Source organism: Scyliorhinus canicula, unplaced genomic scaffold, assembly GCF_902713615.1.
Source record: "Scyliorhinus canicula unplaced genomic scaffold, sScyCan1.1, whole genome shotgun sequence".
NCBI classification, from domain to species: domain Eukaryota; kingdom Metazoa; phylum Chordata; class Chondrichthyes; order Carcharhiniformes; family Scyliorhinidae; genus Scyliorhinus; species Scyliorhinus canicula.
The window spans coordinates 640,680-653,146 of record NW_024055744.1 but is presented as its reverse complement, the minus strand read 5'-3'; positions in this window follow the sequence as shown (position 1 = coordinate 653,146).

Below are 12,467 nucleotides of genomic sequence, written 5' to 3'. Positions count from 1 at the left end.
CCCGGCGCAGAGCTGAGGCTGTATCTAATGTAATACAAACAGAGAAAGGTTTAAATTACTAGAAACAGAGTCAGGTTCTAGTTAATGTAAAGAGAGACAAACAGGGTCCCTAAGTCCAAAACATGGAGGAGCAGAATTAAGCCATTCAACACATCGCGACTGCTCCGCCATTAAATCATGGCCAATATGTTCCTAATCCCCATTCTCCTGCCTTCTCCCAATAACTCCTGAATGCCTCGTTGATCAACATGTCCTCTATATTTGTGGCCTAGTTTAATATGAACAAAGATAAATAGGCCCTTATTTAATATAACTGACAAAGGTACAAGGTAGTATAACATAAACAGAGACGGGCTCACGGCCTGGTACAAAACAGCGCAGGGCCTAGTGTCCCTTCAAATACTAGCAGGACAGGGGCATCACAGGTTGGAGACAAGAGAACTCCCTCACACTGTCCCCATCAAACATTCTCAGAGCAGCTGCAGATTGGTTAGATATAGAATGAAATTCCCTCTACATAACTCGCTCAAACACATTAAAGGCCGAAAAACCAAAGGTTCTATATCAGGTAAAACCTCTTCTGCCCTCTTCCTTCAGAGATCTCCAAGACAGGTTGACAGTGGGGTTAGTTACAGGGTAAGAAACCTCTGCATTTTCCCATCAAACCCACCCAGGTCAGGTACAGCACAGTTCAGATACGGAGTAAATCTCCCTATGTACAGTCATATCAAACACACACAGGGCAGGTTCAGTGCAGGTTACATGCAAGTAAACTTGCTCTACACTCTTCAGTCAATGCTCCAAGGTCTCGGCAGCTGGATAAAGTGCAAGGAAAGATTCTTCTGCCCTGCCACATCAAATCCTCAACCACCACGTGCAGCCCAGATCAGATATAGAGGAAACTTGTCTCTACAGTTCTCATTAAATACCCCAAGATCATTGAATACTCCAACCTCATTTTAGCATAAAACTCCCTCGCCGGATTCCAATACATTGGATTCGGTGCATTTAGTTGGAAGCCAACGGGGTGAGTTCAGGCTGAGAGGGCTGGTTTAGCTCAGTGGGCTAGACAGCTGGTTTGTGATGCAGAACAAGACCAGCAGCGCGCGTTCAATTCCTGTTCCAGCTTACCGGAACAAGCGCCAGAATGTGGCGACATGGGGCTTTTCACAGTAAAATTGTTATTATTGTTGCCACATGTCGATTAAAGACAATGACCCTTCGTGGAGAGACATGAGATAGAACCAGATATGAGAAAGATATAGAGAGAGATAGGATACAGGAAAATTCTACGAACACACTTGCATGCTCTTATATTTAGAGATTAGAGGGAATCTTTCCTAATTATGAACATGGATATCATAATGACATTTTTCTCATATAACTGATTCATAAAAAATGTCGAAAAAAAACTACTGGAATCCGTTGATCTATTTCCATCTTTGGCTCTATTTTGTGCTGTGTTGGTGGGGAAACATTTGTTTTGCTTTTCTCAGTCCGCAATCTAATCTGGGACTTCTATTTATGAGTTTATTTACATAAACACTTCACTGGTCACAATGAATGTTCATGTCAGCAAAACGAGATAACACATTCACATATTGATCAGTTTTACCTCAAAATAGCGGTTTATTTTAGGAATATTGACAGTTGGTTAAAATGAATAGAAACTTCCATTAGGACAGATGTTACTTAATTGAAATAAAAAAAACTTTAAATTAAGTATTCATTCTGAAAGTTCTGATGCCTCAATTAATAATGCATCTTTAACCAGCTACTTTTCCACTGAATGTTAATTTGATTGAAATATTAACCGATTTAAAGTAGATAGATTAAAACATCAGGCAGAGGATTGATCTATAGTCACATTAATCTCTGATCAGTCGACATATTACAATTTGCATTTTAAAATGTTAACGTTTGGAAAGAGCTTGCTTTTGTAAAACGCTCTACCCGACCTCAGGTCATCCCAACGCCCTTAAAACTCACTGATATATTTTTGCTGAATTTAGTCACTGCTGTAATGTCGGAAACAGAGCGGAGAATTTGCGCACAGCAAGCTCCCACAAACTGAGATGTGATAAGTGACCAGCTAATCTGTGATTTTAGTTCAAGAACGGATGTTGGTCCAAGATACTGGGAAAAGCAGCTCTACTCTTTACAATTATGCCTGAAATGTGAATCTGTTCCTCTCTCTGCTCACTGACCTGCTGAGCAGCCTTTTGTTTTGTTTTTGTTTTACATTTCCGGAATCTGCAGCACTTTGCACAGTTTTTAACATTCATTCTCGGAATATAGCCCTCACTGGCTAAGTCAGCATTAACTGTCCATCCTGAGAAGCCGGATGTGAACCACCTTTTAGATAAGGTGCACTTAGAACATAGAACATAGAACTATACAGCGCAGTACAGGCCCTTCGGCCCTTGATGTTGCACCAACATGGAAAAAACTAAAGGCCATCTAACCTGCACTATGCCCTTATCATCCATGTGCTTATCCAGTAAACTTTTAAATGCCCTCAATGTTGGCGAGTTCACTACTGTTGTAGGTAGGGCATTCCACGGCCTCACCACTCTTTGCGTAACCCTCTGATCATTTTGTATGCCTCTATTAAGTCACCCCTTAACCTTCTTCTCTCTAACGAAAACAACCTCAAGTCCATCAGCCATACCAGGCAACATCCTTGTAAATCTCCTCTGCACCCGTTCCAAAGCTTCCACGTCCTTCCTATAATGAGGCGACCAGAACTGTACGCAATACTCCAAATGCGGCCATACTAGAGTTTTGTACAACTGCAACATGACCTCATGGCTCCGGAACTCAATCCCTCTACCAATAAAGGCCATCACACCATAGGCCTTCTTCATAACCCTATCAACCTGGGTGGCAACTTTCAGGGATCTATGTACATGGACACCGAGATCCCTCTGCTCATCCACACTACCAAGAAATTTACCATTAGCCAAATATTCCTCATTCCTGTTATTCTTTCCAAAGTGAATCACCTCACACTTCACCACATCAAACTCCATTTGCCACCTCTCAGCCCAGCTCTGCAGCTTATCTATGTCCCTCTGTAACCTGCAACATCCTTCCGCACTGTCTACAACTCCACCGACTTTAGTGTCGTCTGCAAATTTACTCACCCATCCTTCTGCGCCCTCCTCTAGGTCATTTATAAAAATGACAAACAGCAACGGCCCCAGAACAGATCCTTGTGGTACGCCACTCGTAACTGAACTCCATTCTGAACATTTCCCATCAACCACCATTCTCTGTCTTCTTTCAACTAGCCAATTTCTGATCCACATCTCTAAATCACCCTCAATCTCCAGCCTCCGTATTTTCTGCAATAGCCGACCATGGGGAACCTTATCAAACGCTTTACTGAAATCCATATACACCACATCAACTGCTCTACCCTCGTCCACCTGTTCAGTCACCTTCTCAAAGAACTCGATAAGGTTTGTGAGGCATGACCTACCCTTCACAAAACCATGCTGACTATCCCTAATCATATTATTCCTATCTAGATGATTATAAATCGTATCTTTTATAATCCTCTCCAAGACTTTACCCACCACAGACGTTAGGCTCACCGGCCTATAGTTACCAGGGTTATCTCTACTCCCCTTCTTGAACAAAGGGACCACATTTGCTATCCTCCAGTCCTCTGGCACTATTCCTGTAGCCAATGATGACCTAAAAATCAAAGCCAAGGGCTCACCAATCTCTTCCCTGGCTTCCCAGAGAATCCTAGGATAAATCCCACCAGGCCCCGGGGACTTATCTATTTTCACCTTGTCCAGAATTGCCAACACTTCTTCCCTACGCACCTCAATGCCATCTATTCTAATAGCCTGGGTCTCAGCATTCTCCTCCACAATATTATCTTTTTCCTGAGTGAATACTGACGAAAAGTATTCATTTAGTATCTCGCTTATCTCCTCAGCCTCCACACACAGCTTCCCACCACTGTCCTTGACTGGCCCTACTCCTACCCTAGTCATTCTTTTATTCCTGACATACCTATAGAAAGCTTTAGGGTTATCCTTGATCCTACCTGCCAAAGACTTCTCATGTCCTCGCTTGGCTCTTCTTAGCTCTCTCTTTAGATCCTTCCTCGCTTCCCTGTAACTATCAAGCGCCCCAACTGAAACTTCACGCCTCATCTTCACATAGGCCTCCTTTTTCCTCTTAACAAGAGATTCCACTTCTTTGGTAAACCACGGTTCCCTCGCTCTACACCTTTCCTCCCTGTCTGACTGGTACGTACTGATCAAGAACACGCAATAGCTGTTCCTTGAACAAGCTCCACATATGCAGTGTGCCCAACCCTTGCAGCCTACTTCTCCAACCTACACATCCTAAGTCATGTCTAATGGCATCATAATTGCCCTTCCCCCAGCTATAACTCTTGCCCTGCGGGGTATACTTATCCCTTTCCATCACTAATGTAAAGGTCACCGAATTGTGGTCACTGTCTCCAAAGTGTTCACCTACCTCCAGATCTAACACCTGGCCTGGTTCATTACCCAAAAGCAAATCCAAAGTGGCCTCACCTTTTGTTGGCCTGTCAACATATTGTGTCAGAAAACCCTCCTGCACACATTGTACAAAGAACGACCCATCCAATGTACTCGAACTATATATTTTCCAGTCAATATTAGGAAAGTTAACGTCTCCCATAACAACTACCCTGTTACTTTCGCTCTTTTCCAGAATCATCTTCGCCATCCTTTCCTCTACATCTCTAGAACTATTAGGTGGCCTATAGAAAACTCCCAGCAGTGTGACCTCTCCTTTCCTGTTTCTAACCTCAGCCCATACTACCTCGGAAGAAGAGTCCCCAACTTGCATCCTTTCTGCCACCGTAATACTGTCCTTGACTAGCAGCGCCACACCTCCCCCTCTTTTGCCCCCTTCTCTGATCTTACTAAAATACCTAAACCCCGGAACCTGCAACAACCATTCCTGTCCCTGCTCTATCCATGTCTCTGAAATGGCCACAACATCGAAGTCCCAGGTACCAACCCATGCTGCCAGTTCCCCTACCTTATTTCGTATACTCCTGGCATTGAAATAGACACACTTCAAACCACCGACCTGAACACTGGCGCCCTCCTGCGAAGTCAAATCTGTGCTCCTGACCTCTCTACTCTCAATCACCCGTACCCCAAAACTACAATCCAAATTCCCATGCCCTTGCTGAATTAGTTTAAACCCCCCCCAAAGAGTACTAACAAATCTTCCCCCCTTAGGTTCAGATGTAGACCATCCTGTCTATAGAGGTCCCACCTTCCCCAGAAAGAGCCCCAGTTATCCAGAAATCTGAATCCCTCCCGCCTGCACCATCCCGGTTGAATTCACATCTGACTTTCTGTGGCAGCAGACCTTGAACTGATTGGCCTGCTCGGCAATATCAGAGATAGTTAAGCGTCAACCACATCACTGCTGAACTAGTCACCTATAGGCCAGACAGGGTAAGCAGGGAAGATTTCTTCTCCTGAAGGATATTGGTGAACCTGCTGGGCTTTGAGAAATTTCGCTAGCTTCATGAGTATTATGAATGACGCAACAATTTTATTTCTGATTTATTAATTCATTCAATTGAAAGTCCCCCAGCTGCCATAAAACCAGCGGCTGGTTTAGCTCACTGGGCTAATTCGCTGCTTTTTAAAGCAGACCAAGCAGGCCAGCAGCATGGTTCGATTCCCGTACCAGTCTCCCCGGCCAGGTGTCGGAGTGTGGCGACTAGGGGCTTTTCACATTAACCTCATTGAAGCCTAGTCGTGACAATAAGCAATTTTCATTTTCAAACCATATGGTGTAGGAGCAGAAGGTGGCCATTCGGCCCATGGAATATGATCTGCCATTCAATGAGATCGTGGCTGATCTATAAATCCTCAACTCCACTTTCCGCCTTATCCCCATAATCCTTGATTCCCTGACTAATGAAAATCTGTCTGTCACAGTCTTGACATATTTATTGACCCGCCTCTCCAATTCTCTGCACCATAGAATTACTCCCCTCTGAGAGACGAAATTCCTCTTCATCCACGTCTGAAATGAGCGACACCTTACTCTGAGATGGTACCCTACAGTCCCAGACTCTCCCACAAGCAGAAACAACCTCGAGCATCCACACTGTCAAGCTCCTTGAAAATACTACATATCTCAGTAAGTTCGCCTCTCATTGTTCAAAACACCAATGCGTGTAGGTCTTCCCAATTTAGACTCTCCTCATGTCAGTCTCTGTGGTGAAATTGGTCAACGTTTTTCGCTGCAAAACCGAGAGGTTTGTGTTTCAAGACTTTCCACGGGCCGGATTCCTCTCTATTTGATGACAGGCGCAGTAACGATGTGCCGAAGAACCTCTTTATGTGCTGTGAAATTCCAGCTACCAATTAAAATCCATCCACACCCGAGATTAACCTAATGAACCTTCTCTGGACTGCCTCCAAAATATCTATCCTGAGGGAAGGAGACCAAAACTGCTCACATCATTGCAATATGCCCTGGTGGAATTTGTATTCGAGTCTCTGGATTAATAGTTTATGCCTCCAGATTACCAGTCCAGTAATATATTGCGAAGCACCCCTAGGACTGTAATATCACCACATCTAAAAGATGGAGCAACTGAAACATAAAATACTCCTGCATTGGATCACATCTGGGTCATGGGCTCAGGTATCTGTTGTGAGAAGTGATATTGATTCCACTGAGACAAGACTGTTAACCTATCATGGTTTGCATGTTGACATTACATTCTGAAATATTGCTCAGTGTATCTAAAGTTCTTATTCTGGGTGCAGCCTTACATGGGTCAATTTAATTTTCAGAGGCTAGTCTTTTCTTCGTCTTGTGTCTTATTCTTGTTATAAATTTAGAGTACCCAATTAATTTTTTCCAAATCAAGGGGCAATTTAGCGCAGCCAATCCACCTACCCTGTACATCTTCGGGTTTTGGGGGTGAAACCCACGCAGACACGGGGAGGATGTGCAAACTTCACGCAGTCAGGGACCGAGAGTCGGGATTGAACCTGGTACCTCGGCACCGTGAGGCAGCAGTGCGAACAACTGCATGACCATGCTGCCCCGTCTTGTGTCTAATTCGGACACGATGGTAATGGTGAGCGGTAATTCCACTGGCTCCATATAAAATGTCAGTAATTCCAAAAATAGCATCTGAACACAAGCAAGGCAGAAACATATATACAACTGGGTCTTCACACTGCATGAGCTGCACGGTCACGTTGGTTGGAAGCTCGGATTGTTTTCCTTCGAACCGAGCAGTTTTTGGGAGGCGTGGTAAAAATGGTCAAAATTATGAATGGCTTTGTTTGATTAATTAGGAAGAAAGTTGATTCACTGGCAGGAGGGTCAGAAATCAGAAGACACTAATTTATGAAATATTAATTTCCCCCTCATTATAAACCTATCAAATTGTAAAAGGACTGGACAGGGAAGATGCAGAAAGGATGTGTCCGATGGCGGGGAAGGTAGAACCAGGGGTCACAATCTAAGGATACGGGGTAAACCATTTAATACTGAGATGAGGAGTAATATCTTCACCCTGGGAGTTGTGAACTTGTTGAATTCTCTACCACAGAACGAAGTTGACTCCAAAGTATTGTATGTTTTCAAGGAGGAGTTAGATAAAGCTCTTGGGGATCAAAACTCTGAAGGGACCAAATGATATGGAGGAAAGTGGGAACAGGTTACTAAGGTGGATGATCAGCCATGATCATAATGAATAGCGGAGCAGGCTCGAAGGGCATAATGGTCTACTCCTGCTCTACTTTCTCTGGCACTGTATTACATCAAATCTGTTTATTCTCATGTTAAATGAGACTCTGTCTTTATTTCTATTAAAGTAGCCCCTGTCCCTGTCTATACCACACTGTACTGTTTGTGCTGCACTCAATTAAGAATACGCTAGAACATACATAGGATTAGATCACATTAAGTTCCGCCTCTTCTATATTCCACACGAATTTGCATCTTCACATCACGCCAAGGCCTGTCTCTGTTGATATTAACCGGACCATGTTCCTGTTACCTGTCTCGATATTATAAATTATTGGGCATGTTTGCTTGTTTCTCCAAGTACAATCATCGTTGATTTTGAGATTATGTTAATTCATGTTAATATCTATAAGTAGTTGTATTAAATGTGTATTTGCTTTGCTATCATGTGGGCAATATTGAGTTGAATATTTTACCAACATCCCAGTAATGAATTGATCTTGTGAGACATGTCTACATGTGAACACCGGTGCACTGCAATTCCCAAAATTTCATGGAAATCTCTGTTTTGTTCAAAATGATGAATTTACTCTTGTGTTATACTCTATCGAATGGAAAGTTTTTTTTCATGATGGTGATTATTTTCCTGCCTCGATTTATATTAACCGATCATCTGTGCACTGGCAGAGTTAGACAGAACCGTGTTCTCACAGTATCGCCACGATGGTAATGGTGGGCACCCATAGGAGAAATGTCCACCCAATCATAAAACACTCATCTGGTTAAGAAGAGCAACTAAAATCGTTGCAAAAGCGTATTAGCCGTTAGTGTAGGTATGCATATGAAACATTTTTCTTAATTTTTGCAACTCCAAACGATCAAGGCGTATTGTTATCTTCAGAATTATTTGGTTGATTTTGCGATATCTTCATATGTCTCGGTCCTCAGCTCTGGTATTCATTCCCTACACCTCGTTACCTCAATTCCCTTATTAAAATCATCCCATAACCGGCCTCATCAACCACATTTTTAATCATCTGGCCTAATAACTCTGTACACGTATATTATTCCAGACCTTGACCAGGAATGACTGCAATAGACCCTGCCTTAGTTTATAATATTCTAGATACTGTATCAATAATCACTGCTTTAGATCCTATCTCATTTAAGTTAATGAAACTTTGTATCGGTAATCGCTGCACTAGAACATGTCTCGGTTTATGTTAATCTATACCCTGTATCAGTAATCACTGCACGGGATCCAGGGGCTGGTTTAGCTCACTGGGCTAAATCGCTAGCTTTTGAAGCAGACCAAGTAGGCCAGCAGCACGGTTCGATTCCCGTGCCAGCCTCCCCAGACAGGCGCCGGAATGTGGCGACTCGGGGCTTTTCACAGTAACTTCATTGAAGCCTACTCGTGATAATAAGCGATTTTCATTTCATTTCATTTCAATCTCAATTTAGGTTAACCTACACCCTGTACCCCTGAAGGATAGGATCTATTCACATTTGGAAGAAAATAGACTTATCAGTGACAGGTAGCATGGTTTTGTGCAGGGAAGGTCATGTCTTACAAACCTAATAGAATTCTTTGAGGAAGTGACAAAGTTAATTAATGAGGGAAGGGCTGTAGATGTCATATACAGGGACGTCAGTAAGGCGTTTGATAAAGTTTCCCATGGCAGGTTGATGGAAAAAGTGAAGTATGGTGTTCAGGGTGTACTAACTAGATGGATAAAGAACTGGCTGGGCAACAGGAGACAGAGAGCAGCGTTGGAAGGGAGTGTCTCAAAATGGAGAACGGTGACGAGTGGTGTTCCACAGGGATCCGTGCTCAGACCACTGTTGTTTTTGATACACATAAATGATCTGGACGAAGGTATAGGTGGTGATGAGCATGTTTGCAGATGATACTAAGATTGGTGGAGTTGCAGATAGCGAGGAGGACTGTCAGAGAATACAGCAAAATATTGATAGATTGGAGAGTTGGGCAGAGAATTGGCAGATCGAGTTCAATCCAGGAAAATGCGAGGTGATGCATTTTGGAAGATCTAATTCAAGAGCGGACTATATGGTAAATGGAAGAGTCCTGGGGAAAATTGATGTACAGAGAGATCTGGGAGTTCAGGTCCATTGTACCCTGAATATGGCAACGCAGGTCAATAGAGTGGTCAAGAAGGCATACAGCATGCTTGCCTTCATCCGACGGGGTATTGAGTACAAGAGTCGGCAGGTCATGTTACAGTTGTATAGGACTTTGGTGAGGCCACAATTGGAATACTGCATGCAGTTCTGGTCGCCACATTACCAGAAGGGTGTGGACGCTTTAGAGAGGGTGCAGAGGAGGTTCACCGGGATGTTGCTTGGTATGGAGGGTACAAGCTATGAAGATAGGTTGAGTAGATTAGGATTGTTTTCGTTGGAAAGACGGAGGTTGAGGGGGGACCGGATTGAGGTCTACAAAATTATGAGAGGTATGGACAGGGTGAATAGCAACACGCTTTTTCCAAGAGTGGGGGTGTCAATTACAAGGGGTCACGATTTCAAGGTGAGAGGGGGAAAGTTTAAGGGAGATGTGCGTGGAAAGTTTTTTACGCAGAGGGTGCCTGGAATGCTTTGCCAGCGGAGGTGGTCGAGGCGGGCACTTTAGCATCATTTAAGATGCATCTGGACAGATATATGAACGGGCGGGGAACGGAGGGAAGTAGATCCTTGGAAAATAGGCGACAGGTTTAGATAAAGGATCCGGATCGGCGCAGGCTGGGAGGGCCGAAGGGCCTGTTCCTGTGCTGTAATTTTCTTTGTTCTTTGTATTAGTGATCATTGCTTTAGACTCTGTCATAGGGTCATGGAGTCTGAGAGTTTTACAGTATAGAAAGATGCCCTTCCACCGATCATTTCTGCGACGACAATCAAACACCTATCTATTCTAAGATTGTCCATAGATGGTCTTCCTACCATAAAATCATAAAACATAGGAGCAGAACCCGTCCTTTTAGTCCATCGAGTCTGCTCCACATTGAATCATGACTGTTATGTTTCTAATCCTCATTCTCCCGCCTTCTCCCCATAATCCCTGGTCCCGTAATTAATCAATAATCTGTCTGCCTCTATCTTATAGACCCTCAGTGATTTGGCCTCCACAGCCTTCTGCGGGAATGAGTTCCACAGATTCAAGACCCCCTGGTTGAATAAAGTTATCCTCTTCTCAGTTGTGAAGGATTGTCCCTTAAATCTGAAGCTGTGCCCTCGGGTTCTCGTTTCACCTACTAGGCCTCTCACTATTCTGAAAGTTTCAATGTGACCCCACCCCACACACCACCGCCCCGCGGCCCACTCCGCTCACGACGCCTCATCCTTCTAAACTCTATCCAGCACAGACCCAGAGTCCTCAACCGCTCCTCATATGACAAGTCCGTCATTCCGAGGATCAGTCTTGTGAATCTCCTCTGGAGCTTCTCCAAGGCCAGCACGTTGTTTCTTAGATAAGGCGACCAAAACTGCTCACAATATTCCAAATGGGGTCTGACCAGAGTCTTATAGAGCGTCAACAGTTACATCCCTGCTCTTGTAATCTAGCCCTCGCGACATGAATGCTAACATTGCATTTGTCTTCCCAGCTGCCAACTGAACTTGCATGTTAACCTTAAGAGAATCGTCAACTAGAATTCCTAAGTGCATTTGAGCTTCTGATTTCCTACGCCCTACTCCAATTAGAAAATACTCTATGTTTCCTCCAAAATGCAGAACTTTACACTTTTCTACATTGTATTCCATCTTCCACTGCTTTGCACACTCTCTTAGCCTGACCAGGTCTTTCTGCAGCCTCTCTGCTTCCTCAGCACAATCTGTCCCTCTACGTATCTGAGCATCATCTGAAAACGTAGCATTAGTGCCCTCAGTTCAAAGGTAATAATAAAATCTTTATTAGCTTTTACATTACATCAGCCTTTAAAGGCTTCCGTATCCTCTGGCATCCCAGTAATCTTCTCCACATTGCATCCTTTGCTTTTATGCTGTCCTTGACTTCCCTTGTCAACCATGGATGCTCTGTCCTCCCCTCAGCATGGTTTCTCCTCTTTGGGATTAATTTTTGCAGTGCCTCGCGAATAATCCCCAAAACGTCCTGCCACTGCTGTTCCACTGTCTCCCTGCTCGGCTCCCTGTCCAATCAAATCTGGCCAGCTCCTCCCTTTATCTTTGTAGTTACCTTTATTCAATTGTAATACCGTTACATGTCATTACAGCTTCTACCTCCCAAACTGCAGGGTGAATTATATCATATTGTGGTCATTGCCCGTGTGTTCCTTCATCTTAAGTTCCCTACTCAAGTCTCATTATACATCACCAAATGCAGAACTACCTGTTCACGACTGGGATCTATCACAAGCTGCTCCAAAAAAAAACATCTCGTCAGTATTTCACAAAATTCCTTTTCTTGGGATCTGCTACCAAACTGACTTTCCCTGTCCTCCTCCATATTGAAGTCCCCCATGATTATTATAATATTTCCTCTCTTATGTGCCTTTTCAATCTGCTGATTGATATTGTGCCCCACATTCTGACTACGGCTAGGGGGCTGTACGTACCTCTCATCAGGGTCTTTTTTCCTTTGAGATTCGTCAACTCTGCCCACAGGGATTCTACACTTTCGGACACTAAATTGCTTCTTGCTATCGAGTTAATTTCATTCCTTACTCGCAATGCAACCCCGCCCC